Here is a 21,144-nt window from a genome sequence, read left to right as displayed (position 1 = left end):
GTTGCTCATGAGGTTTTATTATTATAAACAATACTATCTTAAATATCTATTACTAAAAGTTCCTACAAATGAGCTTACTAGCTACATAATGTGAACTTAAAACAATACCATTTCTTTGGTTAAAATTAACACTTAACATATCTCTTGTACAATATACATTAAATGCATAGAAAGCAAAATGAAAATAAGCAAAGTTATTCATAATTCTATCCTCTTCTCAGTTTTTAAGTTTATATACACTGTGCATTTTTTTTAAAGTGGCATCCAACTTTACCTACATTAGGAACCATCTTGTTTTTGTTCCAGATGCTTACTGCCAAATTGTTTTTAAAAAGACTGTACCTGGGCAGTCCCGGTGGCGCAGCGGTTTAGCGCCGCCTGCAGCCCAGGGCGTGATCCTGGAGACCCTGGATGGAGTCCCACGTCGGGCTTCCTGCATGGAGCCTGCTTCTCCCTCTGCCTGTGCCTCTGCCTCTCTCTCTCTCTCTGTGTGTGTCTCTATGAATGAATAAATAAAATCTTTAAAAATAAATAAATAAATAATAAATTAAAACTTTAGAAAATAAAAATAAAAAAATAAAAAGATTGTACCTATGTACAATTTTTCACAACCTATTGTTACAGTCTTAGCTAAAAATAAATGTTTGTATTACAATCTCAGAATATATTCATTTTTTTAATATATTCAAAGGACCTAAAGGAAACCCTAGCAAATTTCTGGTGCCCCCTCTCTGTGTATCCCTCCTGTTGTGCTCCTCTTTCTCACTGACTATAGCTGCTGGGCCTCCCAAATAGTCTCCCCTCCTCAGCCCAGTGAGCCAACTGTGCGCTGCTTGGTTTCCAGTCTTGCACAGTTGAGAATGTTCCTTGCACCACAACATCAGGTGGGGCTACTGTGGGGTTCCCCGCATCTGTCCTGTCAGCCTCTTTTCTAATATCTGGGAAAATGTTTGTTTAACTTCTTGTCCAGTTCTGCAGGTGTTGACAGTGAGAGAGCAAATCTGCTACCACCATGGGATGAAATGGCAGTCTCACATGTGACTTTGTGTACTTAAAAAAATAACATTCGAGAATACATTATGAATAGCTTCTAACACTAATTTAAAAAAATGTTCATTGTATTATCATTTTTATGCCTAACTAATAGCCTGGTTCATGAGTGTTTAGGGTTTTTTCTCTCTTGAAATACATATACAAATTTGGTAGATTAGCATAACATTCACTGTATTTATCACTGGGGCAATGTTAATTACTCCTCAAACTCAGTCATGGTCCCAACTGCATACTCTATAACTGAAAGGCTAAATTGTAGCTACCTATTATCTGCAACTCTTATGTAAGTTAATAAAGGAAAGAAAACAGGAAAATATTAGTATATAGATGACGGTTGGGTAGATAGATGGTGAGGATGATAATGATATATGATTGATAGATATATAGATAAATGATAGGTAGATGATAGATTGATAGAGAGAAGATAGATGATAGATAGATAGATAGATAGATAGATAGATAGATAGATAGATAGATAGATAGTAGATAGATAGATGATAGGCACCCATACACATACACACACACAGAGGAAGAGATATCAAGCAAGAATATGGTCCACCCACAAACACGGGTGCATCAAACACACTAGAGAGGAATGACCGTCCGTAACTGCCACAGCTGCTCTTTCTCTGATACTTCCAGCTTCTCTCTTCCATTAGCCGTTCCATCTGGCCTTGCCCACTCCTGGAATCTTAGCTAGCAGGTGTCTAAGTAATGAAACTGCATCTTTCATCCCTTCCTAAGCACTCTGGGGCCCTGGTTTGCTTTGGTTGCTGTAGTCTTGCATTCACTGTCAGTCATGTACTGACATCTCAGCAGGTGAGAGATGTCCCAGAAAATTCCTGGATCCTGGACAGACTCCCCCCACCCACACTGTGCGGCAGCAACCAATACGTCGTGTGTCCTTCTCACATGACTGTTTGAGGGATACAGATTTCACAAAATTCTGTTTTGTTCTTTATTCCCCTCTTGTTTTGGAGACAGGACAAGCAGTCTTCATCTGTATAAAGGACACTGGCGTCCCGTTATCACCGCCGTGCGGGGTTACACCTGTGCGTGGGGGCAGCTGCGCTTGGCCGCTGAGCATCCAGCGCGAAGGTTCGAAGGTTCGGAGGTTCGGAGGTTGATGCTGGCGACTGCGCTGTTCCTCCTCCCTCCGCCACCTCCCTCCGATGCTGGAGGGAGCTGCGCACCGCACTTCGGTGCCAGCTAGGCTTCTCTTAGCTCGCGCAGCTGGCAGGGGCTGCTCGGGGAGAAGGGAGGGCGGGAGGAGGTAGTTCGGTTCGTTCTGCTTGTCCTGCCAGTTTCCCACCAATAATGGTCCCTCCGTTTGGCAGCGGTTGCGGGTTCCAGGAACAGCTGGTTCTATTTGCAGGCATCCTCCTCACTGCCAGAACCACTTCATCACATCTTTCAGGCAGGCACCTCCCACTCCTCAGATGTGTGGGTCCCAGTCTGGTGAGCCCTTGTCTGAGATCCTGAGGTCCCAGCAGCTGTCCACCAGCACCCTCGCCGTAGAGGTCTGCGTCCCAGCTTAGCGCGGGTTTCTCCAGGCTCATGAAGCTCTGGCACCAGGGAGGCCACCCCCGGCCAGGAGCCCAGGTCTGTGTCCACGATTGGATTACCCCCAAGTGCTGCTCCTTTTATCAGGGGCTCTTGAGATGTGCTACACTGGGCACCACATCACTGCCTCTTTGTTTTCCAGTCTTCCAATATCTATTTAACTAATATCCTGTATTAAATTATCTCAGGTAACAACAACAACAAAAACCAATAACAACAACAAGAAACTGTTAGGGTTTCTGTTTTCCCAACTTGATCCTGTCTGATATAGATGTCAAACCTCCTAATTTGAAAGCATATTAGTAAAAGCAATCTGTGAACATAAACATCACGATTATACTAAACTCTTTATTTTCACTAAAAAGGCATCATAGGTTTGAGGGGTTTTTTTTCCCCCTCCAGTAGTCTCTTTGGAAACAAAACTGGTCCTATGACACTCCCTGTTCACTGGGCAATTATGTTAGTAACAATTATAAAGATCAGCAGGCTGACTTTTCCTTAGATTTTAGACAGCAGATGACTAATTAACCTTTTCTTTTTCTTATACCAAATAAATTCTAACAATAATATAATCCTGATACTGGGTTTTTAAAAAGAAAAAGTAAGTGCCCTTGGGTGGCTCCATCAGTAAAGCATCTTCCTTCAGCTCAGGTCATGATCCCAAGGTCCTGGAATTGAGCCCTGCATCAGGCTCCCTGCTCAGCGAGGAGTCTGCTTCTCCTTCTCCCTTTCCCTCTGTGCTCTCTTTCTCTCTCTGTCTCAGATAAATAAATAAAATCTTTAAGAAAGAATTAAAAAGAAAAAACCCTTGAGATTTACTTAAAACCAATGCCATCGGGTAATACCCTTACCTTAGGAAGAGTAAAAGCCAGTTTCTGACTCAGGACCTAGAGGAACAGTATCATGAGGTGTTTATTTTCCAGAAATAAATGAGTGTATTCTAAGGTAACAAACCACGGAAATGAGTGTTTGTGATCCCAGTGGGCAGCCCATCCATCGAAACCCCTTTCTAGGGAGACAGAACATAAAGACTCCTAACTCTGGGAAATGAACTAGGGGTGGTGGAAGGGGAGGAGGGCGGGGGGTGGGGGTGAATGGGTGACGGGCACTGATGGGAGCACTTGACAGGATGAGCACTGGGTGTTATTTTGTATGTTGGCAAATTGAACACCAATAAAAAATAAATTTATTATTTAAAAAAAAAACTCCTTTCTATTAAGGAAAGACTTAGGCTTATATGAATTCATGTCCACGGTATATATGATTTTATGTTCTATCGTTCCAGTTAATTTTGGACTCCAGCTTCCATTGTCCCCTGTCTCTGTCCATAGGACTGTGAGGCAGCCTGAGGTCTTTGTCATGCCAAGACGGGTCGACCATGGGCCCTTCCTACCTCAGGTCACAGATGAGCAAAGAGGTGTCCATAGGGGCTCTTGGCCAGCCAGTCATGCTGTCTGTGGTGTTCGTGGGCCACAGAGACCTTTGGTAAGGCAACACGGTCCTACCGCCACGTGGTCACTGCTTCCTGGTGTCTTGCTTCCTATCCAAGGCTCTGCGAGGATCAAGAGACCAGTTCCCTCTGCTGCGAGGATCAAGAGACCGGTTCCCTCTGCTCCTAGGGCAGGAAAAGATGCCTCTCCTGTCTCTTCCCTAGCCTGGGAGAATGCCTTTTTTGTATGTGTGGACTGTCCTCAAAATATTATTGTTTGTGTGAAAAGCCTCAAATGTATATCCATTTTCTGTGTCTTAAATTATCAGAGTTACAAGAGCCAATAAGAATTATTTAACTCCTTCATCCAGCATGCTCTGCAATCGTGTCTACTATACATACACAGACACTGAAAAAGAAACCTTTGATATGACTACCTTGGAGCATCTTTTAGGTGAATGTTTCTCTAAATGGATCCCAACAATATCAGACGTTTATGAAAATGTATTTTTTTTACTATGACTTGAGTAAACATTTAAAAATGTTCATCTGGATTTCTAATGTGTTTCTGAGAACCACATGAGATTTCAGGGCCTGAGCTTGCATTTGTTTTTATTATAGTATTTGTCATCATTGCTTCATTTTAATTTTATTAAGCAGGTGTTCGCTATTTAATGTCATTTAATTTTGAGGCACTTATAACAGAGAAAATTTATAAAGGAAGTGCATACAGGGAGAAAAATCCAGTGGTTATTTCTGATACTGAAATGAGGACAACATAGGTTAAGACAATTCACTTAACAATGCACAACTTATTCAACCAAACAATCCCCATTCCTTGTCAACTGAAACTTAGCTTTTACAGTGCTTGTGGTCTTGAAAACCCACCAGATGATTTCCCTCACACACTTCCAGAGGTTTGATTTATAAATCAGGATTCCTGTAACAAGTTGTAGCTACAAAAACAATCAATGGGAAATCCACGAGGGATCCTCAAGATTCTAAAAGACCCTAGCCAATGGCCTTAGGGAAAGACCACCTCTGACTTCTTTGGGACTTACATATGTCTACGGGCTGTGGGTGAGCAGAAGTAAAACCAACAATTCCGTGAATTCATTCTCTATGTTTAGAACGCTTCCTGCCTCAGATTTTGTGGGAGCTGTCTGAAACCGCCTTGTGTCTCCTGGATGGATGGAGACAGCCTTAGAGCAAAGTCCCCTCCGCCAGCAGCCCAGTTGTAGAGTGCATACCCGGGAGGGTCACCAGCAGACAACCACCCCCACTCCCCACAGGAGCAGCAAATTGGGACCCATGGTGGCAAAGACTGACTCTTGGGAACTGGGATAATAGGTAAAAACATGTTTTTTGGTGAAATGCTGCTCCACTTGGAAGGAATAGATGACCTATCTTTTCACACTGGATTAAGTTCTTTGTCTTCTGTGTTGATAAAACATCTCTAATCCCACATGCAGGCTCATGTAATCTGATTTTCTTCAGCAGAAATACGTGGAGGCTTACCCGAACTTTGGTTAGTTTCTGAAGCTGGGTTGTGACATTATATTGCCAAATCTTGTACCAGAGGGCTTCTTAGGTCATCTGTCGATATGATCAATTGATCAATTTTCTCTCTTACCTTTTATTCACATTTTAATTATTTTCTCCCAACACCATGTTCAGCTTCCTCCTCCACTAATTTTTCATCTATGGCAACCAATCTCCATTTCCTCACCTGCCAGATAGAAGGGGGTTGCATTAAATACTATGGATTTTATGCGTTGGGTGATTACAGAAAACATTCAATAAGAATTTGTTTTTTAAATTACCTCTAAGATACTAGATTTAAGCTTTATAAAAACAGACCCTAGGCAAATGTTTTTATACGTTTCACTACTTGGAAAGTCCTAGAGCCTGAGTGGTTGTCGCCATGTCCTCTAGCCTAAATTCAGGGTGCAACTTTGACCCCAGAAAATATACCATTGATTTTTCTGCTCACAATACAGCTATGTACTGTCTTTCATTAGTATCTCAGTATATGCTACATACCTTGCAGGGTGGCTGGTGCCAATGAGGTGGAAACTTTTGGGCACTCTCTAGGGTAGGAGAATAGCTAAGCAAGGTGAAGGGAAACGTATTCACCAGATGGGAAGCCGCTCTCAGATTTGCAAACTATCTAATTTAGTTTTTCTTCTTCCGGAAGCAATCTTTTAGCATTCAGCTTTTACCATGGCAGGAATAAGTGTATCCCTGGGAAGGCCCAGGGCTGGCTTCAGCTAGTCTCCTGCCTGAAGAGGTGAGTGGAAATGACACTGTGGACAGCCCGCTTCCTCACATCTTCCCTGCACTCCATGTAGGGCCTGGCAGCCCGTGTGTTGCCTGCCGTGTGTGTCCCTTTGCAAACAGGGGGGTCTCAGGTTGTCCGCGTGTGAGCAGATGGTGGGCAGGCGGACGGCCCCCAAAGTCCTCTCTCTGCTTTCTGGAATTGATACTGTTTACAGTTTTCTTTTTTCTTTAAGTCTTTCTTACCAGCTGGAGGCAAATATCTCACTCTGTCCTACAGCAGCCCTGCCAGAATCTGTCATGAGAATTTAGAGAAATGGAGAATTTCAGTGATCTGAAACCACAGCGCACTGCTGCCACTTCCTCTTCCAGAACGCTCCTGCCCGGCAATTCTACAGACCTCTGCTGACACGGTGTGAGCCTACAGGGAAAGCTTTTGCCCTCTGGAAAGCAGAGGGAGATTTTGACCCAGACAGAGCTCAGCAGTGTCAGACAAATTAAAAAACAAACATCTTCTTCCGTAGAAGCCAATACATTTCTGACTGTAAGAGCCACTTATAACAGAACATGAAAAGCACTTTACTACTTAACATGACATCTAAGCCCCAGTATTTCAGGAGAGGTACACGTGTTACTGGACAGCAGCCATCAGTGTCCGTGGGTTAAGGGTGGTGGTGCTCAGTCTTAGGGTGTAAACATTTTGAACTAATTTCAATAATGTGACCAAAATACAGACAGGGCTTTTTAATACCAACCAGATTATAAACTAATAGGCTAATTTTCAGTATCATCCAGCTAAAACACTCCCACGCTAAATGCTGCATAATGCAACATATCCCAATCATCATTCTGTAACTACTTTGTATTATGCTGAGGTGATTATTTGTGCTATTTCTATGCATGTTGCTAAATCAATCACAACACTATGTACAGTGAGAGACAAAAGCCAGAACCTCGATATGCCAAATAGAATACAATAGGTATTTTAATTTTCATAAAAATACTAGGGCACGTGCCAAGCAGTATTTCTGAATATTTTATGTCAATACAATGCCTGCTTAGATCCTCCTAAGTACCAATTCATAGTTTAAAATATTTAATTTTATGTCAGATTAATGAAATATTTCTTCACAGCATATTATATAGAAGAAAAGCATACAATAAAAATATTAGCATCAGCTTTTATTTCGGGAAATAAAAAATCATTTTTCTGAGACAGTCAAGCCAACGTCGAAGTCATTTTCATAGATTTCAATAATAATAATGATTTTATCTTGCCAAATGAATGCATTATATTGTCTATATGGAAAATGCTCAAAGGAAATTTTTCCTATTATGTCTTTATTTGAATGGACATCCAAAAAAAGCAAATGTCGTGGCCTTAATATGAGGTTTTCTAAATTTCAAAAACATATCTTTAAAAATATAAATGATGCTGGTGAAAATAGGATTTGCGTTCTTAATAACAATCACATGCTTAACGACTATCCTCGTGGCTGAGGCTTGGTGCAGCTTCTCTCTCCTCTCCTCCAAATACGTACATCAAATCACACACATCAATCAAAAGGAAATTAGAAGCATTTCTATCTTTATTCAGTTTCTTCTATAAAAGGCTACTGGGGAGAGAAAAGTATATGCTTGCTGCTGGGACGTATTTAAATCTTCTCTTATTATGGTGAGCCCAGCCCACCAACTTCCCAGGATGGCAGCTGCCCCCAGTGCTCTACTTCCACACTCAACTCTCAAGCCCCCAGAACTCTTCTACTTTCTCTAATTGCTACACAAACCTCATGTTAGCTTAACTATTCTCTCTTGTTTTGTGTGTTCTGCCTGTAGACTCGACCTTGCCTCCACACCTACACAGAGCTCTTACCCTTTGTAAGCCAGATGCCAGAGGGATAGGAGAATGTACCTTCTTTGTATGTTTCCTATAATAGGAACACACTGGTAATTTTGATTACATGTCACACAAACATAAATTACTTCTTGATAGTACTTCCTTTCCCCCCCAAATAGGCCTCCCACTCCTCAGATGCTAAGGTGCACGTACACACAATTAGGGAACAGCATTTCCAACTGAACTGATTTTGATAGCATTGACCATAGGAATTCTCTACTGAGATAGAATTTATCCCAAAGGGCATTTGGAAATCTTTGTCTCTGTTTTTTGTTGTTTTTTTCTTTAATGATATCGTTGGCTCAAGAGTGAAGTTGGCATCCAGTGGCTCCACAGGTGGAATCATTATACCCAAATGCCAATCAAGCCCCAGTGAGAAACACTGAGTTAGAACAATGAACATTGCATTCTTTGGAACATTCTACCAGAAGGGCTAGAAGGGATTGGAGAGGGCATTTGGTTGTGGAATTTGAACAGGAATTAACATAATCTTACAAACTCAGGAAGAGAAAACATGGAGAGGACTGGAATTCCAGAAATCCCTTTAAGAATGTGGAACAGAAAAAAAAAAAAAAAAAAAAGAATGTGGAACAGGAGGAGGATCTGAGAGGACAGAAGATACTTACTGCTGCCATTCAGGGTCATGCAGTTTCCTAGGAAGAGAAAAGAAAGCATTTATACCTCACCCCCATGTTTGTCAAACCAATATCGCTTATCCTGGAGTGGGGGCTCCGCAAGCAGCTACATCTCTATCTTGCACAAGTTGCAAAATTGGATGAAAATAGTAACTTGAATACATACCTGTACCTCCATGCTCATTGTAGCATTATTCACAATAGACAAGATTTAGAAGCAACCTAATTGTTAGCAAATGAATGAACAGATAAAGATGTAGTAGATATAGACACGTAAAATTGAGTATTATTCAGCTACGAGAAAGATGGAAATTTTGCCACTTGCCAGACAGAGATACACATAGAGGATATTATGTAAAAGAAGTTAGCCAGACAGAGAAAGTCAAACATTATATGTTGTATGGTCTCACTTATAGGTGGAATCTAAATAAATAAATAAATAAATAAATAAATAAATAAATAAATATTGAACTCATAGAAACAAAGAGCAGACAATGATGATTACCAGGGCCTGGATGGGGATGTGGGGGCAGAAATGGGGAGGTGCTGGTCAAAGCCTTCAGTCATTAGGTGAGTAGGTTCTGGACATCTAATGAATATCAGGGTGACTGTAATTAATAATTCTGTGTTGTGTACTGGAATTTTGCTATGAGAGTAGATCTGAAGTGTTCTCACTACAGGGAGAAAAGGTAACTATGAGGTGAGGGATATTAATTAACTTGATTCACCTGATGGTGGTAATCAATTCACCACGTATACACATCAAATCATCACATTGTACACTTTATTTTTTTTTAAATTTTTATTTATTTATGATAGTCACAGAGAGAGAAAGAGAGAGAGAGGCAGAGACACAGGCAGAGGGAGAAGCAGGCTCCATGCACCGGGAGCCCGATGTGGGATTCGATCCTGGGTCTCCAGGATCGTGCCCTGGGCCAAAGGCAGGCGCCAAACCGCTGCGCCACCCAGGGATCCCCGTTGTACACTTTAAATATGTGTGATGCTGTTATCAAATATACCTCAATACAGCTGGAAGAAAGAGAATAAACATAGGTCCAAACTCTGTTCCAATCCTCTAATCTATGTAGGAGCACTGAGCCCAGCCTCCTTCTCCCAGGGGAGGACTGAGCCCATGAAAATGCTCAGTTGCCCAGAAGAAGGCCATGTTTCTGAAAACATAGTGTAGAGGGCTGGAGACTCCAATCAGCCCGCATTGAGAACCTGAATGGAAAGTGGAATTTGTCAGTTCAAAAAACTAGGTGAGCATGGGAACTCAGAGAGATAAACTGAGCACAGAAAGGAATTTTGCCTTGAGAGCAAGTTAGGGAATTTGTGATAAAGGTTGTTCTAGATTCATAGTATGCTAGGGTCAGATTAACCCAGGACTCACCAGGTAAGAAATCTAATGGGAGATTCTTCTCCTGTAAATTGGGACCCCAAAGGGCTACTTCCTCAGAGGAAGGGAAATCACTGCTCCTCACAGAATCCTCCTCACACCCAGGAGTACAAGTGAAATCACTTGCATCTAAGAACACAAAGCAACAAAGTGCTCCCCTGTGGATGTATATTCCAGATCCATACTGAAGAAAGCCTAGAATCTTCTTTGATTCATTTTGGCCTTCCTGTCTCCCAGGTGCCTGGAAGATGCAAATGAAGACCTTCCTGGAAAAATGCATTATCATTCCTGGTCCTGGAACATTCCCACAAACAAATGTCAAAGAAAACATGCAACTCAGTCATGAAATGAACACAAAGAAAGGAGAATCCATAAGCAAAGCCTTGTGATTTAACAGAGAGAACATTCAATAAATAAGACATCCGATCTAACAGAGGAAGACTATAAAATAGCTATATTTTATATGTTTAGTGAATTTTTTAAAATCCTTGAAAATATATGAACAAGGTGTGATAAAGAATTAACAAGTAGATTTGAAAATATCTGGGAATTGGGATAAGAAAAAAGAGGAAAAGAGAACACATGAAGATGACCTGAATGATGACCAGGAAAAGAAAACCTGAATAGTGACAATGAGTAGCCCAGCAGAGGGAAAAATTGAATTACAGAAAGAAATAAAAGAAAATACTACAATCATGGATTCCTCTCGAATATTCTAAGACACCACGCAGAGAATTTCCAACGGGGTCACAGGGGCTCTAAAAGGTATCAGTTCACTAAGGCTGTCATAATGAACACCAACTGCTAAGTGGCTAAAAGCCAGTCTGTTGTCTCAAGATCTGGAGCCCAGATGTCTGAAGTCGAGGTGCTGATGGGGCTGTGTGCCTGCTGATGGTTCTGGGAGAGAATCCTTCCTGCTGCTTCTGCTTTTTGGTGTTTGATGGCAAATCCTTGCCATTCTTGGCTTGTAGACATATGACTCCAGGAACAAAGCTGCCCCCATCTGTACAACTTCAGGTCATCTCCCCTCTCTGTACATTGGTCCATGTCCAAAATCTCCCTTTCTGTAAAGACACCAGTCATCCCAGGTGGGGGCCTACCCTAATGATCTCACTTCCACTTTCTTATCTCTGTGAAGACCCTGTTTTCAAAGAAGGTCACATTCTGACATCCTGGGGATTAGAACTTCACCATATCTTTTTGGGGAGACATAACTCATAACGCCAAGTCTTTGCTTTTTTTACCCCTTAATAATAATTTTAAATGAAAAACTCTTTGTATTTTAAACTTATATTTTAAACTATTTTAGCTATTATTAGAAGGTCATTTTTAAGTGATCTCAGAAGCCAAAAGTTTTGAAATATTCTTTTGTGCATTCTGATGGTGTGGAAGTTTCCTTGTAAAACAAAGCCCAAAAGTTACAAAAGCAAAGCAAACAAAATTATAGTCCAAGTATTCCGGTATTTTAGCAGATGAGGTATACCTGACAGTAGAATAAACAGTTCATCTCAAGCATGATTACATTGAGAAAAATAAAAGATTACTTTAACAAGGCCCTGGGTTTTATTTTCATGCACGAAATAATGCTTTTCAACAATAAACAGGAATTAAAACAAAACAGATTAAAAAGAGAGAGTTCTTGCACTGGAGGATGGATCTGAATAAATTACCCAGAATACAGAACAGATGGACAAAGAGATAGAAAATGTAAAGGAGAGATTAGGCCAAAATACTCTCCTAAAATAGAAAGCTAAGTAAATATTGTGACCTCAAAAAAAGAAAAGACTAGGAGACATGGAGGAAGGAGAGAGAACACCAAAAACATATCAAACCAGAATTCCAGAAAGAGGTTAAAAAAAATAGGTCAGGGGAAATATTTAAAGACATAGAAACTAAGAATTTTCCAGAACTCTGAAAAAAAAAAAAAGTTTCCAGGGCCCAATGAATTCTAAATCATATTTTATATGCTGTCAAACTGAATATTTCTCCTTCACAAAAAAAAAAAAAAAAAAAAAGATGGACGGTTGATTTTTTTCTACTTCCATTTTCTAAACGTACACCTGAAATGGTATTTGTTGTCTTTATCTAAAACCATAAACTGTATAGTTTTAATAATAGCACAAATGATTTTTAGAAGATTCTTAATTTTTAACATTCAGCTTTTCCATTGTAATAGCAATTTTGATTTTTTAAATTATTTTTTAATTAATTAATTTTTTTTAGAGAGAGAGAGGGAGAGAGGGGGAGGGAAAAGGAAAGACAATCTCAAGTAGGCTCCATGCCCCTAGTGGGGCTCGATCTCACAACCTCAGATTATGCCCTGAGCTAAATTCAAGAGTTAGTTGTAGGCTTAACCAACTAAGCCACCCAGCTGCCCCAGCAATTTTGATTTCTACATGATTTCCAGGTGATGGCTGGTCTTTGTCTTACTACCTTATTTGCCTACCATTTCAATATATACTTACATATTTATATTTCCTAACCTTATATGACTTATTTCTTTAGTAGCTCAGACTTTAAATGATATTTTCAGGAACTGCGCATAGGAGCTTAATGTAATGAGTTAAATATTGGTAGGGGGTATGGATACATATTGGTTCAAATATTTTTCCAATCAGCATTTGTAGATACCACGCCATTATTTTTCCAGCTTGTTAAATAACTGCAAAGAAGCATGCTGTCATTTTATTTGCACTATTTGTTAATAACTTTAATTTTATTTTTAAAAATAAGAATGCCAGTTGAATGGTCACCTGATCATGACCAGATGTGTGTCTTTGCTTTCTATAGTCTCCAACCTTAGCAAGTCTTCTACAAAATCAGGTTATGTTTTACTCATCCAAAAGCTTTTCTTTCTCTCTGTATTTGCTTACTTCTTCTCCTTCTCCTATTCCATTTTCCCCTATGTATTGTAAAGGATCTGTCATGTACATAGTACCTTTTACCCTATCCTCTCCCACTTACCTTCTTTCCTTTCTGTGACTGGTTCAGAAATGTGTTAAGTCCTAATTCAATTTCTCTTTTATAAAATCTGCTATTTAAAATATCTTGTTTGTCTTCTTGCTTCTTTAAAAATCTTTGCCAACATATTCTATTCCAACTATTCTCAATTTTGCTTTTACTGTCTCTAGAATGACCTGTAATTTTATCATAATTTTTTAATTTAGAACATGAAGATACTATAATTTTCATTTTGGTTTTGCAAAAGATTATCTCAGAAATATGGATTTTTCCTGTATTCTTGGCATATGCTCTCTTCAAAAGAAGACAGGCAATCATTTTCTATACATCCCAACTGAATTTGTCTCTGCTAACAATACAAAAAGAAATCTGTTTTGACAGTTGACTCTCCCACCCTGCTCCCTAGAGCATCTTTCCAGGCAACAGTAGCTTGTGATAGAAAGAAAACCAAAGCCACAGTGAGGTACGATATTTAGTTTTTTTGCACTTTTCCCTCCACTTGGACCACATAGCAAGAAGAATGACCAGCATGACCAGTGCCCAACATGATCTTAAGAAATCTTCCAGTTCAATACATCCCTGTTTATCCACCACACCAACCATTTCCCCATTTTTTCAAGGATTTGCCTCTGTGTGAATTTGTCCAAACTGCACCTCAATTTCTTCCTCTTGAGGTTGTAGAAACATAAAAATTCTGCAATTCATTACAATATCATTCTTGTATCTAAAAGTATCTTGCTGAATGAGTCTTTTCACTTTTAATGGAATGACTTGTTCTGCTTTTACAAACAAAACAAAGTATGTATTCATATTTCAAACATGCAAGTGTGTTGTTGAAATAGGGAGGAAGGCGAGAATGTAAAAGCCTAGGATGTTACAGGGATAAACTGCATGGAGACTGAGAACATCGAAATGAATACAGGAGAGAACCAGGATGCGTGAATTGTTGAAATCTTTATTTATGTCACAAGAAGGAGTAAACCAGAAGTTAGTGGGTGACTGTCATTTGTCTATGTTCTACAAGAGGGGACTGAAGTACAAAGACATTAGTAGTTTGCCCTGGAAAGAAGCAGAGCCTAAACTGGAAACCACTTATCTGGCTCCAGTGCCCACACTCTTAACCCTTACCTTTCCAAGAACAAGGGGTAAAGTAGGCCACAACCCTGGGAAAAGCATCATAATGATGGATAACTCTACAATTCCGTTTTTTTTTTTTTTTTAAGGTTTTATTTATTTGAGAGAGAGAGAGCACAAGGGGGGAGTTAGGGGCAAAGGGAGAGGGAGAAGCAGACTCTCCGATGAGCAGGGAGCCCCATGCAGTACTCAATCCTAGGACCCTGAGATCATGACCTGAGCCGGAGGCGAGAATCCTTCACTGACTGAGCCACCCAGGTGCCCCTACAATATGGTTTTTATACCTGATTCCCTGCAAACTGAATTTCTTTCAATCCATTGTTTTTCTGAAGTTGTGGTATCACATTTGCATTCTAAATATTAAATGACAGGCAAACAATCTTAGTTAACAGACTGCTCTAAATGGTGAGTAAAATGTGTCTACTCACAGCCATGGAAGATGATTGCATCATAGAGGGTGCAATTTAATTGTTCACCCACTTATATATAAATGGCTGTTTTTACATTCATAGTGTGTTCATATGCGCCAAAACATGTATATCCATGTATACCCAGTGAAAAAATTTGGTTATGCCATTTCCTTCAGAGCCAACAAGAGGGCAGTTGGCCCTATGTGGGGGCCTGACTATATTCCTGATGGCCTTCAGCCCAGGTCACAAGTCTTAGACTGTCTTCCAATCCATTATGTGATTCTATTTTCTTGTCTTAAGCCAGACCCTTCTTACATTTGCTTACTTCATAGTACTATGTAGACATACAACCATTAAAATACAAAGGAAGTAAAGTAAAACATAATTGCAAGTATAATTTGTTTTTATGTATCTGTGAATAAAGTTCAAGGAGTAGAGGTGCCTGGGTGGCTGGAGCAGTGGCCGAGCATCTGCCTTCAGCTCAGGTAGTGAGTCCGGGGTCTTGGGATCAAGCCCCACATTGGGCTCCCCACAGGGAGCCTGTTTATCCCTCTGCCTAGGTCTTTGCCTCTCTCTGTGTGTCTCTCATGAATAAATAAATAAAATCTTAAAAAAAATAAAGGTCAATAAGTATTTAGAATTAGGTTAATGCAAATAACTATGAGCCTTACAATAAACTTTCTCTAATAATAAACTTTGACAGTCTCACCCTATCTCTAATGTACATTTCTGGGAATAAGAAGTATTTGTTTGATGAATGCCACAAGAAGTAGGTCAAAGATAAACTAAATCACAGAAATGAGCTAACCCAACAGGATATTATGTTTTTTTCCCCAGGAAAACTTTATAAAAATACCAAGTCTTTTTACATGATGTTTTCAGTTACAACCAAAGATTGCAAGACTTGACTTTTGCACCCAAGTTTTAGAGCATGTCAGGTCAAGTAGATTTGATTTTACATACGACTCTAAAAATTTATGCTGTTTTTTATATTTATCTCCCTTCCTTCTAACACAATTAAAAAGCCTCTTGCTTTCTTCACAGTAATCAGAACATGAAATATTACCTGGTGTTCCAAACGTAGCCCGTGGGGTTCCTTAGCATGTCTCTACAAGGCTCTTGGGAATTCTGCACAAATGTTGGAAAAACACATGCTGGCAAAGTCATTAAAAAGGAAGAAAACAGATGGTTCTTCGGCTTGAATTTATGCAGGCAATTTTATATGCTCAGGACAAGTTCAATTAAATAAAAATTTCAGTGTTATTTTTAACTAACAAATAACTGTCCAGCCATTTTCTGTTTTAAAAGAAGTAATTGGCTTTTATTACACTTTCCCCTCTAGCCCTGCCCCACTGGTGAGAGTACTTGGCATTCTCCATCCTAAGATATCAAACTCTGCTCTGTCATAAAGTCTTAAATTCTAATCACCTTCAATGTGGGGAGACCACAGATCATGGTGGTTAAGAGTTTGTGCCCTGGGGTGGACAGGTAGAGCTTAGGTCCTAGGACAATTAACTGTTCTGTGCCTCAGTTGTTCTGTTTTGTTTGTTCAGTACGAGGAATAATGACAGCATTGGCTTCAGAAACCTTTCATGAGAACACAGTATTTGGAAAAGAGTTCCTGGTACTCAGGAGGCATCCAATCCAGCTTCCACATCTTTATAAATCACTATGTGTTTGCATCTACATGCACAGAGCAATGCCATCCCCTCCTCACCCCTTCCCCCAAGGGTTAATTGCCTTTAATAACGTGTCTTAGAATACACAGAACACTAGTGAACCTCTTCCATGTGAGTCATTCCCTTAAATGGTTTTTCATTCTGAGACCCAGTGTCTTGTCTCTTACTCAAACCAAAGGTGTCCAACAAGAACGTGAGGTGATAATAGGTCCAACTTTGCCACTAGGAATGAGGCTGCTTCAGATTTCTTCATGCTTACTTATCACACTGAGGCCTGGACATCTTCTGCCTCAGCATAGTAACATTATTTGGAGGGAGGAAATAAGAAGGCCAACCACTCATTAATTATGAATAGAGCTATGTTTGCATACAGTGAAGTTTTGTGTTACCCTCACACAGTATTCTCAGTGACAAGCTTTGTGAGTGTGAGAAAATACAATGCAGTGACCTCTCTATCAAAAGGACTTGATAAAACAAGAGATATCAACAGGAATAAGCCACTTTTCTCTGTTTTTCATACATCAAAATAATAGCGAATCATCCTGAAAAAGTAGGTCCTACCAACCAAGTGACTAAAATTGTGTCTGTCCCTGGCTAATTGGGAGGCTAAAGAGGCTGTCCCTGTTGTGATCAAAGGGGTAGCTCTTTGAAGGTCTTTCCCCACACTGGGCTTAGAGACATGCTCTTTTTAGCAGCACACTTATAAAAAAGAAAGGAAAGAAAAGAAGAAAGAAAAGAAAGAAAGAAAGAGAACAAGAAAGAAAGAAAGAAAGAAAGAAAGAAAAGAAAAAGAAAGAAAGAAGAAAGAAAGAAAGAAAGAAAGAAAGAAAGAAAAAAGAAAGAAGAAAGAAAGAAAGAAAGAAGAAGAAAGAAAGAAAGAAAGAAAGAAGAAAGAAAGAAAGAAAGAAAGAAAGAAAGAAAGAAAGAAAGAAAGAAAGAAAGAAAGAAAGAAAAGAAAGGAAAGAAAACCAGGTCAAAAGAGTCTTTTCTATTATCTGGAGTAATTACAGTGGAAGTTTTGTGCCTCGTGCTTCCATTTTGTAAAGAATGAGGAGGATTTGGAGCAGCTGATAAGTGAAAAGCATATTGATTTTATATAGCACATCAAGGGTATTAAACGTGAAGCCCATTCCCAGGGCTTGATTTCATCTTTTATACTTACTTTTTTGAGATGGAAACATCCAACCATGAATTCTAGCTTTGATGTAGCAAAATAAGAGTTACACTGGACAATTTTGCTGAAATGCTTAAGCCCCCAATACCCTTTAACCACTATCATGCCTGCCAGAATTCTAGGTAAAACAGCCAAAAACTATTGAGCATGACCCACAACTCCCTGGCAGTGTCCTGTAGACAAGGACCAGAATGATACAAAGAATTTGTTGCACAGAAACAAGAAGGGGAAATGAGTATATATATATGCCTAGGAGGTAGTCCAAAGTTGAAAGGTGTTCTTTGTTAACAATGTTTCTAAAACTTAAAGTTGTTCCAAAATTCTGTTTTAGATCTCTGATTATAAAATAAGCCATAATTTTCCAACTTTCACATGCACACAAAATGGAATGGAAAGAAGACAGTAATCGTTGAATCAGACATCTCCCATGTTTGCAATGCTTTCCAGTTTTCAATATAGTCTCAATCATAATGCAATAGAACAGGACATTTCTTGAAATAGTTCATAACTGGGTACTAGAAAGGGTCATTAAATTTAACTATAAAATTTTAAAAACTGTAAAACTAATCTCTCCAGAGACATAGCTAGAAATACAGTAACAAAAACCAGTGTAATGGTATAATCATTGAAACCAACACTTGGATTTAACTGTAATTTAAAAATCCGGGCTGGTTAATCATTTGTTCTCTTTTGAACAATTAAAAACATATCCCTGGATACAGTTGATGTGCAAATCCCATGTCCTGGACCCCCTCAAATAGATTGAGACACATCAATAGCACAACCTTCCTTCCTAAAAGGTCCTCTGTTACTTGAGATTGGCTTGCCAAGGTTATTCTGAAAACTATCTTTAAATAGTTTTCGAAAAATAAATAAATAAATAAATAAATAGTTTTCGAAAACACCTTGTTTGAATTTTATTCCATATTAAAATTTTTCTTTATATTATTTGAAAATAATGCTAGTGATTTTCCTTCAAACTTTACATATTTTTTAAATTGTTCACAAAGCAAACATTTTGCTTGGGTTTCCTGCCCCAAGTGAAAAAATCATGTTAAGGCAGATTTACATTCTCATGAATATCAAATTGAGACATTCTATACTGACTATTATCATTTATTCCAAAATCAAGAGTTACTGGCAGCTGTCCTCATTCATTAGAAGTCACTCAGTTGAAACAAAAACTTCAGTGGAATCAGGAGGTTACAGATTTCCCTCAGTATCTCACACATTTGCAATGATTTTAATCTTATATTCCAAATGTTTAATGTATTATTATATTTCTTAATTAAAATATAATTCTAAATTATTTAAAGATGTCAGAGATTGAATTCAAAATATTTCTAAAATTACACTCACACCCCAAAAATAAAGCCATTGGGTTTTGTTGATGTTGCTGTCCATTTAAGTAATCAGGTTGAGTTGACTTGTGGAACACAGACCTAGTGAATCCAAGGAAAATCATGAGATAATCATTTTTCCTAAAAAAGAAAATAGATAAACCACATTTGTAGGTTCCAAAATATTTCCTGAGATAGCAAGTTTCAATATTTTGATATTCTTTTATTAGGTACGCACACACAAAGCATTATTATTTCTTCTTAGAGAACAGACTCTTATCACCTGTAATGCCCCTCTCTCGATCTCTGATGATTTTATTATTTCTAAAGTATGTCTATCTGAAATTAATACAGCTACTCCAGCCTTCTTTTGATTTGTGTTAGCATGTATCTTTCTCCAACCCTTTGCTTATAAGTGGTTTTTGTCTTTAAATTTTAACTGGATTTCTTGTCGACAACGTATTGTTAGGCCACCTTTTTTGCTTTTAATCCACTCTGACAATCACTGCCTTCTAATTGGTGTTTTTGCACTATTAATATTTAGTTGAATAATGATACACTTGGATTGATATCTACTCTGAATATCACATACTACATATGTCTGATGGAATTTGTAGATCTAGGACCTCTGTACATGAGGAGGCTCCCCCAGAATATAGACCCCAGGTCTCTCTCATTCATGTTAGCCAACCCTCACTGCAGCATCTGGTCAAAATTATCATTTAAGGGTTCTTAGCAGTTTGTATTTCCAACCAGCTGTGCTTCAGGGAAGCTCATTTCAGCTCTGATTCTCTGCATTTACTGTCTCTCCAGATTTGGAGGCGGCTGTTCTCACTATGACCTCAGTTCTCTGAGAGGCCCATTAAAAGTCATTGTTTTTGTTTTTTCTTTAACTTTTTTCTTGTTGTAAGGATGAGACTTCCAAGGTCTTTACATGAAGAGCTGAAACAAGAAATCCTGCAATAATGTTCAACATTCAAATATTAGTCAATGTAACTTACTGCTAAGAAATATATCACTATGTCACTATATCTCTTATCAGTAGAATAATGCATGATATTTCCTTATTCTTCAACATGTCCAATGATACTTGTCCAGCTGATCTCTTCATATGAAATTATTCTAAGCTTCTCTATTTACTTTCACTGTAATATTTCATAATCAACAACAGAATTCTTTCACCTTTAAAGCAAAAATCACTAAGTAAACTATCTAGCTGGGAAAAGTTATGCTTCATAAAATCTATATTGCAATGGCAAAGACACATCAATCATATTAATCTTAGATATATTAAAGAATATATGACTTTGAATTAAATTACCCACATATTTTAGAAAGTGTTTTCCTTGAGACTGTTTCGATTTTCATTTACTAATCTCAAAGCCTGAAAACATTTCCTAACAGAATTAACGTATGTACACTGAAATGTGCGTAGATTTGTAATTAAAGACTACTGATGTTCCCTTAAATAAAGATAATATAATAATGACTTAGACAAAGTAATTAAACACTCTTAAATTAATTAAAAATACTTCCATTTTCCTGAATTCAACATGAAAATCTGTTGTTTTTTGGGTCAATATGAAAGTTTCATCATTCAAAAGTTAGAAAAATAAAACTGAAAGTGTATTCAACAGGGAGTTGATAAAAATAATCCATATAATATTCCTACCAGGTCACTAGAAAAGACTATTAAATTTAGATTCTATAGAAAAAAACACATGGCAGAAAGGAGAAAAAATTGACACACAGATTTTTTAAAATAATTACACACACATATATGCTTGAAACAAGTATGTATATGTATCTCCTTGGTAAAAAGCAAAATACTATGATGAAAACTAAAAGTTTAAATACATATGAAGGTTTTCTAAATTCATAAGAAATGTTTACACAATCTCAGAAAATTAATTTGTAAAATTCATGAGATATGATTTACATAAAAGTAAAAATAATAAGTAAACATATGTATGGAAAACACTCAACCTCATGTAAATTATAATTTAATTGAAATAAACTTGACATATTGAAAAGTTTAAATGCCTAATGTCTATAGAATGGCTGTCTCAGACTTTACTAAAATATAGTAAAATTGTAATATATCATAAAATTGTATTATTAATTTAAAATGCTAAGACTGTACCCTGTAAGAAACATTACTATTTTCATGCTGTTTAGTAATGATATATTCTGTAA

The 21,144-nt window shown here is 38.3% G+C and overlaps 1 protein-coding gene across 2 annotated transcripts in view; it reads right to left on the bottom strand.

Annotated features, from left to right (window-relative positions):
* Positions 1-3,817: 3,817 nt before the first annotated feature.
* The window catches only part of LIG4 (DNA ligase 4), a 132,998-nt gene continuing 115,671 nt past the window's right edge, over positions 3,818-21,144 (bottom strand). For both annotated transcript variants that reach the window (XR_005984082.1, XR_005984081.1), the window contains 3 exons: positions 8,846-8,872; positions 5,679-5,774; positions 3,818-4,231 (listed from right to left, as the gene is read on the bottom strand). The gene's annotated coding sequence lies outside the window, so the exon portion shown is untranslated. The remainder of the gene's footprint in view (positions 4,232-5,678; positions 5,775-8,845; positions 8,873-21,144) is intronic.

The sequence above is a fragment of the Vulpes lagopus genome, chromosome 16, assembly GCF_018345385.1.
Source record: "Vulpes lagopus strain Blue_001 chromosome 16, ASM1834538v1, whole genome shotgun sequence".
Taxonomy (NCBI): Eukaryota; Metazoa; Chordata; class Mammalia; order Carnivora; family Canidae; genus Vulpes; species Vulpes lagopus.
This window is presented reverse-complemented; position numbering and strand designations above follow the sequence as displayed.